The sequence below is a fragment of the Dermacentor variabilis genome, chromosome 2 (assembly GCF_050947875.1).
Source record: "Dermacentor variabilis isolate Ectoservices chromosome 2, ASM5094787v1, whole genome shotgun sequence".
Taxonomy (NCBI): domain Eukaryota; kingdom Metazoa; phylum Arthropoda; class Arachnida; order Ixodida; family Ixodidae; genus Dermacentor; species Dermacentor variabilis.
This window is the reverse complement of record NC_134569.1, coordinates 130,384,408-130,406,781: the sequence shown is the minus strand read 5'-3', so window position 1 is coordinate 130,406,781 and position 22,374 is coordinate 130,384,408. Positions and strand designations below refer to the sequence as shown.

General features: G+C 46.6%; 1 long non-coding RNA gene across 1 annotated transcript in view; it reads left to right on the top strand.

Moving 5' to 3' along the window:
- Positions 1-2,106: 2,106 nt before the first annotated feature.
- LOC142570978 (uncharacterized) overlaps positions 2,107-22,374 on the top strand; it is a 157,119-nt gene continuing 136,851 nt past the window's right edge. Inside the window, exon 1 of the long non-coding RNA XR_012825729.1 lies at positions 2,107-3,509. This is a non-coding gene — a long non-coding RNA (uncharacterized LOC142570978). The remainder of the gene's footprint in view (positions 3,510-22,374) is intronic.

Here is a 22,374-nt window from a genome sequence, read left to right as displayed (position 1 = left end):
TAGTAAGGGGATCCAAAGACATAAGGCATCGAACATGCCTTGCTTTTTCAGCGCTCGCTCTTCCCGAATATATCGTTTAGTTTGTCCGTTTCACGTGCCGCTGAAACGCAAGCGCTTACTTATACAATATGGAAGAGATACGACACAACGGAAACGTCAATAACGAGTCAGGTTGGACAGACCACTTAACCATGACGTTCGGGAGCCATGGAAACGGAGTATGCGTGCGTGGCAGTCGCACAGGCCATATGCGTTGGCCTACGCCGGTTACAGATCGTAATTCGCGAACAAAAAAAGAACGGCCAAGTGGAAACTTTCGCTGGAACAAGGCATGCACCGTTCGAATACGCCATGTGGTGTGATAGAACGAGTGCGTCGATGAATACTGAATCGACCACGCGAAAAAGACACGACAAGCTGTTGCCAGCGATATTTCGCCTTTCATTGTGCTCCAGGTTCTACTGCAGTGAAGTTTTCTTTACGAACACTCCAGAATTTTTCTGAACGTCGCTGCTGCGTGAAGTCGTCCTGCCGAACAGTTCATGCTTAAAAGGAAAGACGGAATCACGTGCCCGATGGTGGGAATGGAATTTGAGCAACTCTGCACGTGCCATTTTTTTTTTCCGGCCCGGGCCCATCCCGAACCCGAAAGTTACATCTGCTGACTCGCTCGAGCCTGGCCAGTTGGTAGAAAATCTTGCCCGAACCTGGTCTGGACCCGAAAGATCCCGGCCTGGCTGAGCCCAGTTTGGTTCTACCAATCAGTCTTCGAGTCTAAACGAAGCACGCACAGTCGAGTTCTCGGTTATTTATATAGAAGTATTCGCAAAAGGCAGATTTCACTGCGGCAGGCTTTCCGCTGGAGTTGCTGCATAAAAAATAAATAAAGACAGGTAAGATACAAGAGCAATACACATCTTTTCTTCACCATGCTAGGGCGTTGAAGTGCGATATGAACGCCTGGACTTACACTTTCGAAATAGTTGTGCAGCAATACAGGTATAGCGAATGCAGAGGTGAACACCTCTGATACTCACCGCTAGCCATTTCATCATACTTTTGAATCTCAAATAATTATTACAACGTACAGTGATGGAACTGAAGCTAATTGTATTGGCGCGAATGTAAACTGAAGTATGTTTGTCTATTGGCTTTCAGAATACTATAATACACGGCCACTAGAAGCCCTTATTAACTCAGTTAAATAGAAATTGGTAACACGCAAGTGCAACGGTCTTGTGCAACGATATTCTCACAAGGAACATGCTATCTTTATTGCTTCGCGCGGCTTAATTTTCTTGGTGTCAATATTTCATTCAACAATTTAGGGATCCGTGCTTCATAATGCAAGTAAATTTGAACTCTATATGTTTATTTAATATGTGTGGTGTTGCCTTGGGCGGCCACTCACGCAGCAGTTGTGCGTGTGTTCGCACGCTTCTTTCAAGCTCGGAAAGACGCTTTTATGTAGCACGTATTGAGCAACAGAAAGCTGTATCGGGAGTTTTTTTACGTTGGGCTACAATTTTCTCAGGGTCACATTTCATCACCTAATTATAATATTTGAGAAGTGGATTAATTAATTAAGACTAATTATACAATTAGGTGGAATGCAAAAGAAAGTATTAATCTGAGTATTTTCCAAGCGACGTCAAGCAAGATTACCTCGATTCTTCAAGCTACGTGGCATTAGTATTTTTAAGGAAATCTCGGCGCACGATAGCTGGGACTCACCCTGTATCAATTCGGGCGGCTCATCAAACTGCCACCAGAAACTTTGCTGCGTAACTCGGGCGAATAAGTTAAGCGAAACCAGCTCTGCAGCTGAAACTCGATACAGCGATGCCCCTGGCCCCAGCTACGTCCGCAGCGCTCGAAGGCGCCACGCCGTCTGGACCGATGCGCGTCCTAAATGCGCGATCGCGACGCGCGCGTGGCGCTGGTGTGCGCGTTTGAGGGTCAACCACGTGACAGCCGTACCCCGGAGGGGATCCCGCGCGTCCCTTTCTCCCGCTGCCGCGCGCCCTTGCAGCGAGCGCCGGGAGCCGCGCCGTTCCCGGTCAGTGGCGCGCTCCACCGGCGCGTGGTAGGGAGCAGTCGCGACTGTCCCGTCACGGAGCGCGGAGGTGCCGATTCGCCCGTCGTCCGGCCAGTGGAAGAGGTGCCGCCGAGTTGGCAGCGGCTCTTCGAGAGGCCGGGCTGCGGCCCCTTCCGAGTGTGTCGACTTCTTGGACGCGACATTCGCTGCCGCCCGACTTTGAACCGCAAGTCCCTTTTTTTTCCCACGTCCCACACGGAATTGTCTCACCTTGCATGACTGCTAAGACTCGACAGATCCCCACCTCGCTTCCGTCCTCCTACTTTTGACGCACCGGTCCCTGCGTGTCGCTTCCGAAGCACACGGAAGATGCACCTGGTCGCCGAGAAATCCTGGCGTGAGGAAGCTGTGCTGTGAATGAAACTTTCGATGAAAAATTCCAATTGCGAGGTGCCAAGAAATAGCAAGAAAGTAAGTGCTGGAACACTTGATACTTGAGCGCACCTTGCAGACGCAGCCGAAGATTAATCGGAAACCCTGTTCATCAGCTGCCAGCCGCGCAACTGGCTTGGAAGTGACATTAAGCGGATTATTCGCAATTAGATGTTTACGCCGGAGCATCTTGCTGCGCTAATAGGTCAGAACAATTTTTTTTGAATGGGCCTTATATCTTTGGAAAACATTGACATATGCCTACTTCCCACTGCTTCTGCCCTTGCGAAACTGCAGACAGGAGAGACGTAAACAACGTGGGTAATAGTCACCCTGAATTTGCCTAAGCTGTCACTAGGCATAGCTATCAGTGTCTAGTTTTTTGTTTGAAGTAGTCACCCAGCAGTTCTGTTTATCCCGATTATTACGCCTAAGCTGCTTTCAGTATCTTAATCAATCGGGCACCTAGAATACTTCGGCCAGTCGTCCTTCGTTCTCAGCCCGACGTAGTGCGGCGATGTGTCGTCCATCTGTTCACCGCAAGCTTTGGTTGTCGAAACTGAATTCAATCGGTGCTGCATTCTCATCTCTTTGCGTCGCAGGGCGCTTCAGTGCGATGGATCCCGCATTCTGATCACGAACACAACTGTCACTCCGGCAGAAGGATGAATTGTACCGAGTAGATGATCTCGAGGAAGTCAGGAACGTGACTGGAGACTCCGAGCTCATTGCTAAGCGAAAAAAAAAAAGAAGAGTCAGCAATTTCAGAAGAAACGAGTCAGCAGCTGATAAAGCGCTCTGGTTTTGTGGGACGGCTGGTGAGATGCTGTCAACGGACACGAACTAACCGTGCGTGCCTGGACTTGACGAAAGCGCCGAACACTGATTGCGGTGTCGGCCACTACGAGCGGCGTTGTTTTTGGCGCTGACGAACGAAGTCGGTGCGGGATTTGTTGTCTTGAACAGCAGTCTTCTTGAAGGAAGCGGAATCTGCGACGGCGAAAGAAAAAAAGAAGTGACAGCTGAAACTGCACTCGAGGTAAGTCGGTTTCTTTTCTTTTCAATCTTTTTTTATGTTTGGTAAGTGCAAAAAACGCATTCTTTAAAAGTAAAATTCGAGGTTGTGGCGAGATAAGTATATTCTATTGCTTAATTCATTTTTTGTTGCGCAATCAATATAGCCTTCTTTCAGTTTTCTCAGTACTTATTTTTTCGCTTCAACACAGACAGTGCACCCGTCGACCAGGTTTCGGGAGATATACTCGTGGCACCGAAAAGTGAAACAATTTTCAGCATATTCCCGGAAAAATTAGTTGGAATGTCTCAAAATTTAATTTAAGATTTATGCGTTAGTTAGGTCGGCCCATCTGCGGCAGAAGCAAGTGAGGTCATGCTGCGCAAGAAAAAAGGTCTGATTTTGGTATAGCTATGGTTTACGAAAATTATGCTATATGACTGACTATGAAATGGTGTGCGAGCGCAAAAAAAATTATCAGTGATATTATTCTGCTGGGAAATATGGAAGCTGTATACAATTCAAAGCCGAGAGTCCGTCAAGAAGGAAATCAATTTCAGCAACCAATACAATAAAGGAATACATATACTAAAGTATAATGCAATAAAGCAGTAATCAGTTGTACCATTTTTATACGGTGCACATCGAATTACCTTTTCAGTGTACAGCTTATATAGTTTTATGTTAAATATTCAAGATGCGAAAATCACCATCACTAATAATCCGTACAGCTAATTTAGGCAGCAATAAATATGTTTCATCCAAACGGTAACCTCAAGGCCGACAGGAGATTCCACGGGACACTTGGCGACCGATGGCGTTTGTGTACAGGACCAAAATCCCGTTATGTGGGACAAATTTGTCTTCGTTATGCAGGAATGTTCACATCACCCTGTATGGGGCAATCACTCTTTTATTGCTTTCTGTTTTTGTGTAACAGTGTCAATTCAAGTCCACTGAAAGAAAACTACTGAAGAAAGGCAACTGCAAAGAAACAAAATAAAAGACTCATTCTGAATGTCGTCAAAAACTACTACTTTTTTACTGATGGAAAGGAAAATACCTAGCTTGAATTGATAATCAGCGCAGAATATTCAGGAGAACCTGGATAATATCCGTGACCACGCGCAGTTTAATTCACTCAGGTCACACATACAAAAAAGAGACCACTTTAGCAACTTGCCCTCTCGCGGTGGCTCCACGCAACCACAATTAGAATACCATATATAAATTATATTCCTATACATTACACAAACGATCTTTTTGAATTGAATGTAATAATTAGCTTCTGAGATAAAGAGCAAGAATATTCCGGTTAAATTCAAAAGAAAGTTTTACCTGCATGGGCCGGAGTTGTTTTCTATGTTCTCTCGATCAACTTGCGTCGTTACCTTCACCTTGTGTACCCACCACCGGCTGAATCAAGTGACTGGATGATGTATAGAAAGGTAGGGTCATTTCATCTCCTAAAGAACCACATCAATTGGAGGCCTTATCAAGTTCCTTTGCGCAGAAAGCCCTGTTTCATGAACGATCAACTACTTATACTAAAATTGAGGTGGTTATCATACAATTTTCACGCGTCTCTACATTCTGTATAGAATGTCTTAAAGTACGCATTATTGCGCGCTTGCGAAGCTAAGTGGCTAGTCCAAAGGCTAAAATTATCGAGCACGGCCCCGTCAGTATCACGCTGGCAGCAATCTATGCCTCAGTCAGATCTATGAGACGATGCTTCAGGCTTTACATATCGGCAACTGGAGCCTACATTTGTGGGACGCGCGTCGATGAATTTGCCACTAAATATTGTATATACGACTGCTTACAGTGGTTGCAGGAACCAGGACGAGAAGGTTCGACGCGCTTATCATTCTATAACTGACCCTTTGTGCCTGTGGTTCGCATGTAAATTTTAATTGCACGGCATTTTGCATAAGCCGATAGGTTTGAAAAGAATCTGACAAGCTAGCTAATTGCACCTAATTTGCTTGGATGCAATCTGTTCTCTTATTGCTTTCTGAGAAACCATAGGTTGCGTACGATAACTGGGCCCATGCGCTGTAATCGTTCAAATAAGTGACAGAAGAAGCGGAAAAACTGAAAAAATAAAGAAAACACGCAGACAAATGCGAAAAACGTATGAAATAAATGGCAGATGCAAATATTGAGCTGAATCGTAAGTAAGTTAGCGTCATTGTGAAAGAATGCGTGGTTTTCCAAAAATAATGCGCAAACGAAAGGCGATTGGCGAGGCCACATTTGTTTTTCCACTCACGAGCTCTTCGTGTCGTCAAATATTTCAATAAGTTTATGGTAAATAACAATGATCGCATCGCAATCAAAACTGAAGGAAAACCCAGCTTAGTTACCTCAGGGTTTCGGCGATGCTAAGATTTTGCATGAATGAGGACAATTCGAGCAGCGGTATCGCACAGCGATTCACGCGCATTGTCCGCGGCGCTCAAACTGCTCACTCTATGTGCTATCTAGACCCATCCGGAGATGCAGTGCATGCTTATACGTTTAAGACCCTACATGAAATTTCTGCACGGCTTGTGGCCTTCACAGGCGTGCTCATGTATGTTTGAACCACATTCGTCTGAGCGTGGCCAACAGAATACGTTTCTTGTTTGAAACTATGAGGATATGATCACATGAAATGTATACTTTGAAGTAGGAAATGCGACTGGGCCACGACCAATGGCCTCTTGTGGGTCCTGCGCCAGGAAGGCGCTTTCAACATTGGCGAACGACACTGGTCTAAACAAGATGCTCAAATTCCGCGCGTTACGTGCCTGTCCTGGACGCGTCATTTTATTTCGCACCACTGCCGTGTTGACTATAGGATGCAAGGCGTGTTCATTGTGAGCATACCTGACCTAAACGCATGATGCCGTCTAGAGTTATGGTGTCTAGCAGATTATATGGCTCCCTGCGGGAGCCATAAACAGTAACTTTATCGTCTCCTTGCTATGAGCGCCACAATTGCATTCACAGTTGCCGATGCGCAGAAATGCCACTAGATGGCACCACCACCTCGAGAAGCTGCAGTTTTGTTTATAATGACATTCTCCTTACGTTATTATGCCTACTTCATATTTTAAGTACGAACCGGACAGCTTGAGGCGTTTATTTTGCGCCTGCAATCAGATCACTACATTTTTAGGACATCCGAATTTTATTATATATGGAACGCACCAGCCCGGCGAGTTTATCAGATGAATAAAATACTGAAATTTAAACACAATGAAAATGTTTTAAAATGCAGCTCTTAGGCGCCTGTTCCTGCGGCAAGCGTCGGCGTCGGCGTCGTGCTTCGGAGTCCTCCTAACCGAGCGAAAGACGGTGATAGCGAAGAGTGCCCGAGAAGGAAAGCGGAAGAGGAGGGTGCAGCTTAACCATAAGGGGGAAAGCAGAGGAGGAGAGTGTGGCGAAAGCGTGAGAAGAAAAGCATATAGTGCCGCGCAAGACGGACTTTGCAGGGACGATGGCTACGAGATGGCGCCAGTGTAGCCCACGTCGTCTGTTCACCGAGGACGCCGCCGATACCATATATAAAAACAAAGTGCTGAATGAGCGAAGGTTTGTCTGCGGCGGCTGCTGTAAGTCGCGGCCACGCGTCATCCACGCTCTGCCTCTCGCGATCTCCCAGTTTGAGAGGTAGTAGCGCCACAATTCGCTCCATTTGCAACGTGCCGCACGAGGCAGATTGTCCACAACAGCCAATATATTGCGAAAACACGTATACAGCTGCACTCAAATTTCGCATTAGGGAGTATCGTACCATCGGTGAATGTTCTTTTGCTGGTCAAGCTTCACAGAATGTGTGGAATTCTCGCAAATTTTTTTTGCGAAATGTAAGTGTTTTTACTAATGGATGACTGCAAAATCTTTATGTGCGCCACTGCTATATGAAGCTTGGTGAAAAAGTGTCATTTTGGTTTCGTCTGTAATTTTTTTTGCTCGAACATGCGTTATAGTCGGTAAGAATACTGACGGCGTCCAAATGGATGCTAGTGCCTGCCTAATATGGTAGTTTAGTGGTTTTACCACTATGCACATAGCTTTAATAACCCCCTTTGGAGCCCATTTCGTCCTCGTTCGGGTTTGTTCGCTACATCAAGTTAGCACGTGCCAGCGATAAAACGTACTGCCACCTTCGAAACGAGCTGGTACTGCAGCGGGACTCCTCTTTCGCGCTTCTCTAAGAACACGCATTGTCATCTGGCACCGCGTCTGAGAACCCTGCTCGTGGCCTCCAAAATGCAGGCCATGCCGGTGTCTGCGAACGCGAAGAAACGCGTCGTGCGGCTAACGGGCTTCTCTCTGGCACTTCTTTCTGGACACACTGGGCCATCTAGTGGCACTGCCTAGAAGTCCTCGCCTGGCTTCCGAGACAAGAAGCGTGGCTTGCCAGTGCCTGCGAACGCCGAATGAATGAATGAAACCACGTTTATTCCACATTAAAATGCGCCGAAGACGTTGCGGTGGAAAGGGGAGGGGTGTTTTTGCAAAAGGGGTAGGGTAAGGCTGCCTCCGTTTCATTAACGAACGTCCTGGAGGCAGCTAAGTGGAGGCCGCATGACGCTTGTGGCTGTCGCGGAGCCGATCAACGACGGGTGGTGCCGCCGGGTCTTGGAGGAACAACAGCAGTGCTCGCCAGAGCTCGATGGCATGGTCAGGAGACGTGGTATCCGGGCAAGCCCAAGTACGGAGAGAAGAAGGCCAGAGTCCCCTCTGTGTGGTGGTCAGGGCACGAAGCCTTGGTGGGATGTAGAGGGGGCACTCCCAACAAAGGTGGTTGAGATCAGCACGACATGTGCACATGGAACAGAACCCACTTACGGGTGGCGGTGTGCCACCCCTGTGGAAGCGGTTCAACAAGTGAGAATTAAGGAGTGTGCCTGTCTGAACTCTCCGAAGCAAGACTGACTCTCGCCGTGTAAATGCCTTCAGTGGAAGAGAGGTATAGAGAGTGGATTGCCCACTGCGGTGAGGTACGCGGCATGTCGTTGTTTGGTCGCATGCTTGTCTGCCATCGGGTCTGCTACCTCGGGAGAGGATAAGGAGTATCGGAGGCTCTGACTAGCGCGGTAGAGAGATGAGCGCGCGCCAGTCTTTGAGCCTTCTCGTTTCCGGGGATACCGCAGTGCGCAGGGACCCAGTGGATGGTAACATCATGACCGCATTCGCGTAGCAGGCGTGCGAGGGAACAAGAATCGTTCTATGTCTTGCCGCACACTGAGCGGCTTATACTCAGGGTTAGCAGCAGCCAGAAAAAAGGTGCCGAAATGAAAGAAAACAAGGTCGATGTAATTGCGCGTGAACTATTATGCGAATAGTATAAAAATAAGGGAATAATTAGCATGAAAAAGAAACGCAATAGAAAGATACGATCAATATGAATCGCCATGTACGTCAGCTTCGCCTTGTTTAGTGTTGTTACTTGGATGACCCTTTCTTTATTCTTTAGCCCGTACTCTGTAATTTTTGTGTTTCACCTCACCGTATACGGTCTCCACGTTCTAGGTCACTCAGAAGTTTGCACCGCTGCGGTGGTGAACAAAGAAGCCTTGCTGCTGCAAGGCCACCTGGGTGGGAGCCTCCACTATAAGAACTGCCTACCACGACCGCGCTCTAACACAGCAGCATTTGCTGCATTTTAGTGAGGCTGCGTACCGATACACGGACCAGTAGTACTCCCGAAGGGTGCGATAATTCGCGTATACAAGCGGCTGCCTTTGATTTGTCAGTTGTCAGATTGACATACATCTGGAAAGGATTCCTTAAAATGGGATTGGCATTCTTTTGGAACTTTACCCAATTTGCGGTATGTTTGCACGTAACCTTTTTCACGCCACACCTTTGACCACAGGATGCGCAGCTGGGCCTGTGCCCAAATAGACTAATTGACCTACTGTCTTGACGCAATTGGGCCTGTACCCAGGTAGACAATTACTCAGACAAGCGGGTATGTACAACTATGTATGCACCACTGGGCATGTTGTTGCTCTTGGTCGAACCCACAGAATGGGTATGTGCGACCCCCTTAAAAAAGCTTTTAAATTTCTCCAGTGTCGGGTGGTATGAGATCCGGGTCGCATGGAATCATTTAGCAAAGTAATCTCACGCTTTCGCAAGCTGGGCTACAAATGCATGTGGGCTGCGAAGGACCAATTGTCAGCGCTCCCAAGCAGCGGTGCACCACGTATCTCGGAGACTACACGTGGAATTTGCGCTGGCACCGCTAGACGGCGCAGCATGTTAAGAAGAAAACAAATTGGCAACAATGACCATCAAACACAAAGTTAGAGAGGCGGAGGCAAACTGTTACGGGCAACTAGCTGAGACGAAAAAAAAAAACGAATTCGGGAAAGAAACAATTTATCATTACTCAAAGCGAGGCTCCTTACTTTTTGAAGCGAGATCAGGATGCCTTAGAACGCATAGTTATAAAGCAAATTATACCAAGGAAGAAGAAGCAAGTGCTTGGTTCCGTAAATCTAGGGAAACAATGGAACATGTTCTATTAGGATGTGAAGACATATGCCCAGTGGTCGGTTTAGGCTCCCCTGACTTCGTTGAAGCCCTCGGGTTCAGGGATAGCAGTGGGAAAGTTAATATAGGCAATAAAGATTATAAAAGGCAATAGCGATTAGTAAGAGGCGACGGCAGGTTTGGTGGCAGAAAAGTGGGGAAACCATAAACAACGGAGGCACACAAAAATAGCTCCCAATACTGGTTCAGAAAGTTTGATGCTAGTAATTCTTTGTACCTGTGTGTTGTTTAAAAAAAGATAGGCAGGACATTAGGCAAAAGAAGAACAAGAGCTTGGTAGGGCAACCTACCAGCCCGTTTCAAAAGGGACGCTAATGGCATGCATCCACCCGAAGCTCGAGAGAATAGCGCGACTTCAGTACACGGGGCGTCATACATGACGCGCTTCCGCGGTGGAAATACGGTGCTTCGATAAATTGCTTCAGTGGCAATAGCAGTAACGTCGATACAGTGAGACGGGCGACGCCGGTTTTTTTCTTCTTCCCTTCGCTCTGGTTGCGCGGAGCACCTGCAGAAATTCCCTACGGGGTTCTCTGAACTTTGCTCGCTGCTACTTGGCATTGGTGCACTGCTGCAGGTGCGCACATGACGGGGAATAGCATTGCGCGTGGCGGGACCTCACTCGTGGTCAGGACAACTTCTTCAAGGAGAAGAGCGCCAGGGCTTTGTTGTATGCTCTCAGCTGTTATTGCAGCGTACATCCTTCTTATGTTTTGCAGTAATTGTCATCGCTGCGTGAATTGCGCGTCAAAATTTTGTTTGCAATACGCAAACCGTAGCAAGGGACATTTAAAAAAATTACATATTCGTCCAAGCATCAGGTTTGTGTGTTACAACCATTGTGCCTGTAGCGCCCCTTCAGAACCAAAACTAGGTACCGCATGTAGTTCATCGCAACGCGAGTTTTTTTTTTTTTTCATAATTTTTGTTGCTTGAACTCGACCCTCTCTTTGTGCATTCGAATAAAGGCAAAATTGACCATGTTAAACGAAATATCCTAAATCCGGCGGTTTTTAGCGTTATGTTTGCGACCTGTACGTCTCGATCCAATCTATAAACAAGTTGATAGAAGTAAAACTTGGTTTTTGTTAGAATCGACGCCATTTGTGTGTGCTCATGACTGGTGTTACGGTTACGGTGCTGCAGCATCCCGTGGTCTTTCGCACTTCGACTGTGTTTATTCGTGACGCTTTGGCAACGTAGCGCATTTTGTATAACGCCCGCTTCGAGAGACGAGCAATTTTGGTGGCCGAGAGGGTGCGAAACTCCGATTCGCGGATGGCAAAACCAACGGGAGGCCCTCTTCAAATCCGAGGTCGGTGGGAAGGGCTCCGTGGACCTCGTAGTGGCCTGGTAGCATCCCCAAATGAAATTGTTTTGAGGCGTTTTAGGAAGTACTGTATCTCAAACAAGCTCGAAGATGACGTGATTCTCGGTGATCACTTTCAGAGTTGGTTCGCTTTCGCCAGGCTTGGGTCATCCCGGCAGCGAACCCCTCCAAGTAAACAGCTTGGCAATGCGCCAAAAACACCTGCCGGGGGCGCTTTCGGTGGAGAGTCGCGTGAAATTTTGCGAAAGTGAAACTATCTCTGAAATATTTTTATTAAGAAAAACCAACCAAAAGATAAGACGCCCACATGAAAACACACAAGACAGGAAAGAGGCTTGACTACCAACCATTTATACGACAGAACATGGCTCTAATTTATAGAGCGTACTCTTTCACATGACCATCGCACAATCAGCTTATCACAACCAACCGTCAAGGAAAATCCAATAAACTCTAAAGGACGCATGGACCTTCTATAACCAAATGGATTTTCACATCAATCTTTGCCTAAGCCCAGTGATGACTACGTTAGCAATACTGATGTTGGATACTCGTAGCACAGCAGAGTCTCACACGATCACAGCAAAAGCAGAGTCAAAACCAATGAAACAACGAAGCAAGATCACAGCAAAGTAGTACAGCAAAGTAGTAAAATAACACGCAGGAACACTTACAGTGCCTAAAAAAAGCAACTGACCAAACAATCCAAGCAGAACTGAACGTCATGTCACACCTAGCGGTTTCCTCTCTGAAAGGGATCGACCATGAGAATTTGTTTCCGAATTGTGATTTCTTGAATAAAGACACCATTTCTTCTTTCTTTCATCTCGCGTTACATTCGCTGTTTTATTTATTTTTATTTCGGTTGACTAAAAAGTCGACCTTCGCGTTACCATCGTGGTCGGGTTACATTCGAGTGAATACGGCATAGTGCTCGTGGTAATCATGCGTTGCCTTGGACGACACATGGGTGCCGCCATGGTTGCACGGTTTCATGAGGTAGGATGGTGGCGAATTTTCGCCAATGATGATGACGCTAGTTGTGCTTACCAACTGTCAGTAATGACCACCGAAATTAACAATAGTGATGAGTTCTGGCATACCAAGCAATTCCGTTGCGGTAGGCTGCTTGCTGCCTATTTGTGAAACCAAATGGTCAGCTGCTGCGTTCCCTATACTTACTGAGCTTTCTATGAGCAGTCGTGAATCAAGATGACATAGTAAGAACCTTCGGTTCTACGTGTCGCTAGACGAACTTCTTGGGTGATGGTACAACTAGCCTTGTACACAAGCTGCAACGCTCTTTTCAGTCCATGGATTCCTTATTTGAACATTTTTGTTTCAAATTTTTGGCTTCCAATTTCTGTATGCGGCTTTCGCATGAGTGCAACACTTAGTAGAGTACATACAGTACATCTATACATAATTTTAAGCGCTCTTTCATCCAAGAATGTAGCATTCAATTGGGACGGCTGTATAAAAAAAATGCGACGATGGCACAAGATCGAAGATCAGCTTTCGAACAGGAAAGAAGGAGAACCGATAAAGTATGTCACAAGATTTCAGCGGGGCCAACGTTACGAATGAAGCTCAAGTGACTAAGCTGCGCTGAAATATTACGATAATCAGCCCAGAAAAATTATTCATTACCTAAGAGATGACACGGAACGTATATAGCGAGAGATACTTCTTTGTATCCAGGTTAGATAATGTTTTCTTGCCAAGCCAAAGACTAGCGTACATATCGAATTTAAGGGCATCAAATTTTCGCTCAATAGGTAGAGACGAAGCTGCGACATATATCTTATTTAAATGCCATGCTGCTGCCTGTTTGTTTCTTCATTGATAGTATATCGTGCACTGATTGCCGTTATGGTACTTGTTTTTGTTTAGCCGGCTGCCCATGTTAACGTAAGCGTTGATGCATTCCGCCATTTCATACATTGGGTTCGCGTGCGACTGTCAAATTGACAGTTGCTTTCTACCAAAGTAATCTTATAAGGCGGTCACTGTTTATTAATATTTTTTCAGTGTCATGAGAACGTTACGTTTCGTTTCTCATCCTGCTATACTAAGCAGGATGCGAAGTGTAATTACGACTGACATTACTGCATAAATATTGATATCATTAGAAAGCGACAAAAAAAGAAACGGCGCGTTTCCATAAGCGCTTGAGAGCCGCACAAGAAAGATCTCAATGTATAGAAAAAGCTGTGTAGTTTGACCGTTGCACTACATTAGCCAACCCTTTGCAAAACTAAGTTATGTTCATTCAGTATGTAGACGAGCGTTTGATATTTACAGAAATCAACGGTTCGAGAAGATCAGAATTCTCTCTACTGGTATATTCATCGGTGATATGGGCCTACTGCGTGTTTAACGCTTCGCTTTATAGTATGATATTCTCAAGAAGGAAGTTCCTCAGATGACGCTTTCACGCTCAATAAAAGCGGAAATAAATAAAGTATACCAGAAAGTTGCTCCGTTGGGGTCGCCGTTGTCTGAGGTATTGCGTGCGAACACGCAAGCCATTTGCTCCTGCGGGAAAACAGGCTAAACGCTCCCTGCGCGATGTCTTCTCGGCAACGCTGCCCTCGGCTACAACCGTAGCCCACCGACTTTTAGGAAGTGTTAACGACGTGGCATTCCGTTTGTTCTCAATTTTTTCTCTTTTGGTACACGCCTGCGTGAGCTTTCCTGAATAGCGTGATCAGGACGAAAGGAGAGATTGCGGAATGCGGCTACATTGCGTGCGCCTAAAAGTGATGGGGAAGCCGGTGATGTCCCCGCAGCCATAGATGGCTCATTACATTAGAGGTTGCCATTCTGGTAGCACAACACTTATCGCTGATTTTACAGCGTGAATTTTATTTTCAGGTGTGCTTAAGCGTTGTCCACGAGAAAAACCGCGCAACATCGAGTTAAGATAAAGAAATACATGTTTTATATATTATCGCGTTTATTCTAAAACGTAAACAAAACGAAAAAGAACCTCGCATTACCTTTGCGGAAGTTTGCTTTAGGGACACACGGGCTCACCCAAACTGGCTGTCTCTATCACGAAACGAATGGACTGGATGTGTGCATGTCAGTTAACTACATCTGTAAATACATATAAATATTACTGGGAAGCACGGCAGGTGTTCTTCTGACCTGCTGTCAATGAACTATGCCGTATGTATTGCTGTGGCTCAATGTTAATCATTTTGCTACTCAGAACGAAACCATTAGGCTCCTGAACACGTAAACATTTCTTTAGCATCGAGTGAATTCCGATTGAGCTGCCCTGTACAATCTCTAGTGTATCAAGGTATTGAAGCAGATTAAGACATCCTACGTACCTGGAATACTTGCACATTTCCCACTATTGTTTCTGCTATAGACAATTATGATATTCCTAGCATTGAATACCGACAATTAATAACAACTACATCGCAACTGCGTTGTATGCGCTGTTTGATACGAGGTAAATTAAAAAAAAAAAAAGACGATGACACAGCTTTGAAAAAACGGAAGGCTCACTGCCATGCCTGAGATTACGCCCGCACAATGCTGTGGACAATTCCGGGTGCACGCTTACAAAAAGTTAATGTAACAGTTCTTTAATATGAGACGTACGCTGGTCATCTTATTGCGCCTACAAAAAATTACTCGGGTGATTTCTCTGCCCATCGCACCAAACATTCGCATTGACCATTTTAGATCTCTCTCCCTCGCTAAAGACAAATTATGCGTAATTGCAGCACTTGCCGGAAAGCCTTTCAGAATCTACTGTGGACGCTTTTATCTTTACGCGCACTGCCAATTAATATTTTTTGCAGCAGGGAGAGAAGATGATTTGCAAAGAAAACATTGTAGACAATTGATATTCGACGCAGTTGCTGCAAAATATTTCATATTTAGTTTCACTTTGCACAGCACCACGGATTTGCGTTCATCACTGAGTTGGCCACAGGCGATCGTGTACGCTGGTCAGAAAACGCAGCAGCGCCTCTGTAGTCTTGCACATAGCAGGCGCATGAGGCCACTGTAGAGGGCCTGTTGTCTAGGTGCCCAAAAGTTGTCTGAAGGACACCCCTCTCATCTTCGTATGTGGGGAAGTGGCATAAGAGATGTTTGGTGGTTTCCTCAACACGACAGGTTTCAATTCACTCTTCCCCTTTCCCAGTGCAAGGTAGGCTGCAAAGTTCAGCCTGGTTAAACTCCCTCTCTCTTCCCTATGACTTCTCTCGCTCTCTTTTGATGCTTACTTTAGAAGGCTGTCCGATATTCAATATGTTCAATAGATTCTGGCAGCACTTCTCCTTCTCGTTTAGTATCCATGTAATCCCCAACAGCGACCGAGAGCCGTCGCCTTCCCTAAAATAAAGGATTTATTCATTAATTCGCAAGGACAGCATGTAGCAACGATTATGTCTTATTGCAAAATAATGGATTTCTTGTAGGTAATTATTTGTGCCTGGATGTCCTAGATATACATATGCGGTTAAGAAGGTTAAACCGATAGAAAATGTCACATTTTCAACAAACATGCCCTTGAAGGAATTTCACTTAGGATACGTAACCCATACAGAGCTTCAAACTGAAAGAGGGGCGCTGTAACGTAAAACTATTACAAACTTTTCTCTTACAATTCTGCAATCAGCCCTCCGCGATTGGTCAAAAACCACAGCCATTTCACCGGTCTGTTACGCGACGTCACGAAAACCGCGATAGCTCCATACCTAATATGACGTGTACACACTGATTATGCATGATTTGACCGAACAAAAGAAAAATAATTATTGCTGATTTACACCTTTTCGCCATTAGCCCTCGGCTATTGCTCAAAAGTTTTCGGGCTGCACTCACTTCACCTGCCTCTCCCGTGACGTCACAAAATCGCAAAAACTCACCGCGTCAAAGTGACGCGTATGCGTAAAAGATGCATTAATATTCCGAACAAAACTTAATTTTTTTCTGAATGGCCGCAGGCTGCCATATTCCGAAAGGAATAAAAGATGGCTGCCGCCGATCGCTCAGGCACTGAGTACTCACAGCTGCCGGAGAGCATTACTTTATTTGCGTGTAATAAAACTGATGGCGTGGTCATGCAACATGTTCGAGCACTTTCGGCACGTTCACGATCTCGTTCTTCCAACTCTTTTTTTGCTGAGGATCCGTTTTAGCGTCATTCTTAAGCTTTCGTTGCATGCCGCCGCGATTGTCGACGAGCCACAGCAAGCTAAGTAAGGGAAAGCGGACCAATCGCCAGATGCCGGCACCACCCTCTTCATCCGGTTATCTATTTTCAGTGCAGAGGCTCGGCCCCATTGAATCCCTCTCCACTTGAGCGTGCTTCTCCCCTCCTGTGAGCGACTTAGATATGACAAGCCGCTCAGTGTAGGCAATGTTATTCGTTTTTTTTTTCAAGCAAACAAAAGTGACCTCCTATGAACGAGGAGAGCGTTTGGTTGGTCTGTTCAGACAACCTTGCGGGTGACCACCCGATGCTTGCATCGGTGGTTATAAAAATTTGACGTCAGGAGATCGGAATAAAAACATATTGAAATAATGTTACTTATAGGGTTCCAGCTCATTTAAATACGTGAAGTTTGATGCGCTTCCCAGCCGGCCATAGTAACGTTCCATTATATAAGTTTAGTAACTGGTTGCTTTTCCTAATAGACGTTGTTAGCGATTAAATGCCAAATTGAGGTTCAGACCATAAATCTCTTCAAGGGAAAACTATAAACCCACGTGATCACTGGTAAAATACGATAATAGTGGTGCTTTTAGAGGAGTTTTATACATTATCTAAAATTTGTTTAAAAATGTTCGGCTTCACCACCATGCATCTCGACGCTCAGTCGCACATATTGAGCGCTACCTTACGGCTGGCGTCTTTATTTAAAAGGAATATACACTCTTTTCGAGAAGAATTTCACGGAATTTGCTGAACGTGTTATCACCTCGAAATCCGGCTTTTGTAAAGATTTGGGATAAGCAGTCTCCTGCAGCTATATATATATATATATATATAAACGAGAAAAAAGGGGGTTAACTGAGGGGCCTGCTTTCTTTTTATTAGTCATATCATGAGAAGCCAACAAACACTGACACACACACACACACAAATATAACCCGCCATGGTTGCTCAGTGGGTATGGTGTTGGGCTGCTGAGCACGAGGTCGCGGGATCGAATCCCGGCCACGGCGGCCGCATTTCGATGGGGGCGAAATGCGAAAACACCCGTGTGCTTAGATGTAGGTGCACGTTAAAGAACCCCAGGTGGTCAAAATTTCCGGAGTCCTCCACTACGGCGTGCCTCATAATCAGTAAGTAGTTTTGGCACGTAAAACTCCAAATATTATTATTATTACACACAAATATATATATATATATATATATAAATAAAGTGACGCACTTATGCGCTGCGCTGTCGACTGAACTTGAACTGCACTACGTATTTAGGCTTACGGTATATGTTAGTGTGCGGCCTACTCTTTGCATCAACGGTTAAAGGCTATAAAGTGTACAGAGAATTTGGGTCAAGCATCCTTTTATCGACATTGCGCTTGACCGTAACCCCATTAAAACGACATTAAGGAAGGTATCGCACGACTTCGCAGGGTGCACCTTTTCCAGGAGCCAAGCAAGCGTGCAGACTGCTGTTCACATCTCTGAGCCCTGTAGTTACAGCCACCGGAGCTAAAACGAAACACGTAACTTTGGAGCTATAGCTATGCGCATAATACGAGTGCGTTTATATTATGTGACAATGCCGGTACACCTCATTTCTACCCGCTTCATTGTACCACGGAAAATTACGCGTGCCGGCCATCATACGTGCTAGGAAAAAAACGTTGCGGAAGACGTAATTTTGTGTAGTATCGTAGACAAAGCGACGGAAGATGGTCTAAACAAAGTTTAGAGGAGTTATATTTGGAGAGAGCCACGTACGCAATTTCTCCAGCCTCGTTTGCCGCATGTGAAAACCTTCCAGACGACCGGCACGGGGCTTCAATGTCACCGCCAACGTGCTATCCAGCTTCAATATTCACGCACGTGATTCACATGCATCCATTATTACCGGAGCGTGTGGCGTTACATGCTGCGCCAGATGAACCACTCAAGAAGCACAAGAGAAAGAGAGTGAGAGTGCGACACGCGTATAATTATTTGCCTTTGCTTTCGGTCGAGTAGACATTCGCCTGGCGTACATGGCAGGTGACGAACGAGACTGACTCGCGCAGATATTCATTTCTTTTCCTTTTCGAAAAGAGGAAAAATATTGCAATCGCCCTGCATTTTACGAGGCATCCCTAAACCGTGTATACGGTGGGCAGGAAAAGGAGCCGACGAGGCTTGGCTGAAGCAGTGCAGCAGCACCATGACCCCCTGGACAGTTTTCCTGTAAAAACTAGGGAGAGCAAGCTTTGTGAAACGCGCTGCCTTGGCAGACACGTTCTCGCCGCGATGTAAAGTTTCCCGTGTCGGGATCGCTCGTTCGGGCGCTGATGTACTGCGGGGAGGTGACGACAAGCAGCGTAGGGACTCTACGACCGTTATCCGCATCCCGCCTCGCGCGTAGTTACTATTCTTTTATACCTGCGCATCACGGCGCCCCCCTCCCCCCCCCCATCACCATCTCTCTTTGTTTTTCTACTTTCGTTTCCTAGCATTGATCGCTTTCTCGCTCAAACGCGCATCAAGAAACGTGCGTCCCTGTGCAGCAGCGACCGCCTGCAACATTTGGCTGAAGAAGAGGGCGGCGGGGGCAGGATAAGAGAACGGGCTGGCTGGCTGGTGTGCTCGAATATCGTTTTCATGGCTCGCTGGCGCAACGACAGCGTCACCGCGTCATGTTGTTCCTCTTGTTGACCGAGCTTTTTTTGATATGAAGGTTTGGCACGAAAGAGGAGGAGCAGGAGGAATAAGATAAAAAAATATAAGTATAGAATCACAAGTTTTTGTTTTCCGGGACGAAATGAATGGCCAGGCATCCACTCTATACTCCGCTCTGAGTTTCTCTGTCTTTTTGCCTTTTTTTAGCCTCCACTCGCTGACATGAATGATCGTTGTTGGCTCCCCACTAGGCAGAGGGATGCGGGTATGTGTGGGCAGCAGCAAGGGCCATTTTCTAGACGAAGAAGCAAACAAGCGACCCTGAGGCCAGCTTTTAAAGTCAGTCAAGACATGGGATGCAGACAGTGCATTCGTAGTAATAGCGAGCAAAGAAAAACAACCTTGCCTTTTTCTTTTTAAAGTTTCATGCCACGTATGTGCATCACATTATCAGTAAGAGGGAGTTCGTCGGTAAACTTTGATTACTTTTATGAGATCGTCTAAGAGAGAGAGAGAGAGAAATAGAGAGAGAGAGAGAAAAGGATTCATAGAAAGGCAGGGAGGTTAACCAGAGGTAGTTCCGTTTGGCTGCCTTGCACGGGGGGAAGGAGTACGGGGATAAAAAAAATGGAAGGGGGAGATAGAGAGAGAGAGAAAGAAAGACGAGCACAAACAAACCGCGTGCACTATAGAGCGGTAGGGGTTGGCGTTCTTAAATTGTATCGCAGGGCCCGTAGACCGCAGGAACCTTAGTAACACGAGTAAGGCCTTCAGCGCGGATGTTCTTTGGGAGCAGTGGCCTAAAGCTTTTAGTTCTGATAGTGGACGTTTGTTAAACTGGTCCACCACTCTGCACATCACTTGTCTCAGGGCCCTATATCGCGGGCAGGCACAGATTACGTATGCGAGCGTCTCATCGCCGCTGAGTGTGTCGCACGTGGGGTTTTTGGCCATTCCAATAAGGAAGGTATACGAGTTCGTAAATGCAACGCCTAGCCACAGACAGTACACCACAGTCTGTTCACGTCGTGGTAACCCAGGCGGTATATGCATCCGTACGTCCGGAGACAACGAACGCAAACGACACATGGGGAAAACATTCGAGTGACACAGGTGCAAACTATATTCACGGACACCAATCGCAGCCCAGCCTCAGCGACTGTTCGCGAAAGCCAAATCAAGACACGCTGACCACTTTCGTGTGAAGATCGGGCGGCTTCGTCGGCTTGGTCATTACCGGTGATGCTGCAATGTCCTGGAAGCCATTGAAATGTTATGTTGTGTCACTTGTCATAGCTGCGATGATATATTTGTCGAATTCCTGAGGCTAGTTGTTCACTGGACCCGTGACGCATTGTGATCTGTACGCAATGAAGTCACTAGTGAGTCACTTGGAGTCACTATGGACTGTCCACAGTTGCGGTAGTTCCTGATTAATTAAATCAAGTGCAGCATGGAGTGCCACAAGTTCTTCACCCGTCGATGTGGTCACACATGAAGTTTTTAATTTGATTTCTTCACATTTTGCCGCGATGAAAAGGTACAAACCGTAACTCCATAAGCAAATACGCTCAGACACTGTGACATAAGTGCTCCTCGTGCCTTACGCTGTTAAAAAGTTTACAACGTTTGAGGTATATCTTGTCCCGCAACGATAATTATCATCTTTCTTGCCCGCATTTCCTTTCTTTAGCGCTGCGAGCCCGGTACTTCCAAGACACGAAGTGATATGCGCGTTATAAGCGTGACATAGGATTCTTGCCAGAAAAGTGGCGAGCGCAGCGCTTTCAAGAAAGAAAACCCAAGTAAGGCAGGTGACGATTATTGTTGTGGGACAAATATACACGCCATAGGGTGCAAGTGTTTTAAGAGTGCAAGGGACCAAGGCTCTTTGAAATTTCAATTCCTGGCTGGAGAATATTGAGGAAAAAATGAACATAGTCTTATTTCTTATTATAAAATTATAAAGATTATATAAAGAACTCTCGTTGCAGGGATGTCGCCTACAGAGATGGCCTTATGACGTCCGCTTGGAACATTCAGTACCTGGCTGTACTTTACCGCTTTCGCATCTGTTCTTAATGACACATTTGACACACGCGATTACCACACCAGTGCGATCAGTTGCACCCGCCGGGGTGACGTAGTGGCTTTGGCGTGGCGCTGCTATGCCCGATGGCGCGAGATCAAATCCCCGCCGTGGTGGCTGCGTTTCGTTGGGGGCGAAATGCAAAAAAGGCGTCCGTGTGCCATGCATATATAGGGTGCCCGTTAAAGAAACCGAGGTGGTTAAAATTATGCCGGAGTCCCCCACCACGGCGTGCCTCATAATCGTATCGTGGTTTTGGCACAGAAATCCCCTCAATTAAATTGCGACCAGTAGCGAAGCAACGATCAATGTCGCCGATTTACATAGTGGAAGATATTCAGCGGAGTGTGTGTGTATAGTCCAACTCACTTGTTCACGGAAACGGCCGTAGACGGCCGTGTTACATCGGCAGGGGTGACCTTCACCCGGAGGCTGCGCCCGGGACGCCTAATTCTTCGCGAACTGCTGCGGTTTCCAGTTCGCCGGAGGCCTTCAGACAGAACAAATTGCCCTCCTGAGAACGCGGAACTAAAGTTAGGCATTCGCCCTTCTAATGCGTGCCGGTGCGGGTCGCATTAGAAGGCCCGCTCGTCGTGGGCTTGCGTGCGTGCGTGTGCGATTGGGCGAACGAGCGCGCGCGTTCGTGCGTACGTTCGCGGTGTTGAGCTAAGGTCGGTGTGAATGGGCGGTTAGCCGGAACGAGGCTCCAGCTGCAGCGGGTCCTAACCCCGAGGAAGAGGGGCTCGCGAGCTCGCAGCTCAAAAAGCCGCTAAAGCCATTAGAAGCGAGCACCCGGGCGCTCTGGCGAGATACCGCGTTCCGATACGCCCGGCTGAGCACTCCACCTGGCAAGCTTGAAGGAAAAAAAACAAAGCGAGTGGCACATAACCCGTATGTACATAAAGAAAGAGAGAGGGAGGCTTCGGAGAAGAACGCCGGGGTTGGCATAGTGAGCGCACCAGAGCGAATTCGCCGGCTTTAAAGCGAAGCCGCAGGCCATCGATCGCGACCGTGTCGCCCACGCCCGCAACTTGCGGTCGGCGAGCGGACAGAGAGGAAGAGAAAGAAAAATAAATGATACGTA